Here is a 2,403-nt window from a genome sequence, read left to right on the forward strand (position 1 = left end):
GGAAGTTGGAAAAACAATAAAGTTGGCGGTGAACGTTTGTCTGCAGCGTCCTCTTTGGCTGGGAGGGATAGTGCAGGTCTGACTAGGTTAGTGTTTAGTCTGGTCCAGTGTCTGACTTTGCAGAGGAGTTGTAATCACTATTTTTTTAATATATGAGAGCTATATCAGAACATTTATATGGGGATAATTCCTGTCTATTAAAACCCTCACTATCTCCCCTTCTACTGTATGATACAAAATGATCTACCGACAATAAAACTTGGACTTAATACCTCCTGTGCACAGAAGAGTTTATTTTGAAAGGCAGGGCTCCGCAATCTACTCGCATTGCCTTTGCGATCCACCGGTAGATCGCCATCCACCTGTTAGGCACCCCTGGCCTCGACTGTAATCTTTTCCGGGAAGGGTTCTCCCTTAATCCTGTGTCACTGTATCTGCAACCCCTATGCGTAATATTTCGGCACTATATAAATCCTGTTTATTATTAATAATATTTCCTGGGTGAGGAGCTCCTATTACAGAAAAGATTTACACATGGGCGGTTTAAAGATAATTCACCTATATTATTTCCAAAACTACTATAACAAAGATATTTTACAAGGAACCAATGTGTGTGTCTATTTCCAGGTCCAGTTTGGGGTGCAATAGACATCTGGTGCTCTGAAAATGGATGTCACAACATTTTGCCTAATACAGGTAGTCCCCGGGTTACATACAAGATAGGGACTATAGGTTTGTTCTTAAGGTAAATTTGTATGTAAGTCATAACAGGTATATTATTTTAATAAATGTATTTAGGACAGATGTTTGTCTCAACATAATATTAGGCAGCATGGTGTCAGTTACTGTATAACAACCTCACTGTGAGCTAATCACAAACAAAGCAAAAAAAAAAGTATGTAAGTTTTGCTTTGATATGCAATGAGAAACAACTGCAGAGTTTGTCTTGGTAATTATAGAGTTACAAAATGTTACAGAACAGCAAAAGATTTCTTCTGCAAGTCATGCAAATCACCCCCCACCCCCCCCCTCCATCGAGCCTCTGTCAGGGAAGCGTTTGTATCTAGGAGTGGTATGTCCGTATGTCAGATGTCCTTAACTTGGGGCTACCTATATTGGGCATTGGCTAAAAGAAGCATGGGATACATCTGGAATCACCTATTGTATATACTGTGCACAATCTATACCTACAAAATGTTCCATTACTGTGCTGTAACTGGTATACTGAAATGTAGCACGGTGGCTCGGGTTAGCACTCCGGCCTTTGCTATGTCCTAGGTTTGAATCCCAGCCAGGACACTATCTGCATGGAGTTTGCAGGTTCTCCCCATGTCTGTGTGGGTTTACTCCGGGTACTCCGGTTTCCTCCCACATCCCAAAAACGCGCAGTTAAGGTAATTAGCTTCCCCCTAAATTGACCTCCTTTGAGGGACAGTTAGTGAGATGACTATGGACTTTGTACAGTGCTGCATAATATGATGGTGCTATATAAATACTGTAAAATAATAATGTAAGCTGTGTAGAGGTCAGGACTATGTAACAATTCCAGAATACTTAGGGGGTTTGATGTAACCACAATTCTGATGAACCAACCCCCCTATGGGTCCAGGCAGGAGCTGAACAACTGAGGACTAATATGGAGCCTGCACAACACCATTTTTTTCAAACTAAGCACCCAAAGCAGGTTTTTACCTATTGATAACGTTTGGCTTCACCACTAACAAAACTTCGAACAAATTGCTGCAGGTTCAGGATTTGCAGCTCCATCAAATTTACATGCAGATTATTACATTTATATAGCACTGACATTTTCACATCACTTTACAGAGTATACGGACTGTTCCTTGGAGGGACTCATGATCCAGTGTCTCTGCCACAGTCCTGGGGGAAGCCATTTAACCTACCAGTATTTTATACAAACTCCATGTATATGGCACCCTGGCCAGGAATCAAACCTGGGACTCTAGAATGCCAAATAAAAGTTTGTGTTGGGGTCTTTTGTCTTTCATTATATCTTGAGGTTATTTGAGGTCAGTGGTGACTTTTGGCTGGTATCCTGTCCATACCAATAGTTTTTTTTTATTTTGGTGCTATTTGGGTTTTATTTTATCCTGAATGGAGCCTTTTTTTCACTTTTTTGTTGCAGCCATGTTGTTCCCGTGTTGCACTGTTATTTAGTTACACCTTCATTGCTTTACATTGCCTTGCCTGGTGCATTGAGTCATGTCATATACAGTAAGTTATACCAGCACTGATTTGACACCTCACAAATAAAAATTTGGCAATCTTAAAAAAAATGAGCATAAAACGGGCAAACATATTACAAGGACAACAGTTTTTTCAATAAACAGCCAACAAATAAGTATTCATTATAATACACAGGCAACAGACAATCAATGGGGC

The sequence above is a fragment of the Pyxicephalus adspersus genome, chromosome 3 (genome assembly GCF_032062135.1).
Source record: "Pyxicephalus adspersus chromosome 3, UCB_Pads_2.0, whole genome shotgun sequence".
NCBI classification, from domain to species: domain Eukaryota; kingdom Metazoa; phylum Chordata; class Amphibia; order Anura; family Pyxicephalidae; genus Pyxicephalus; species Pyxicephalus adspersus.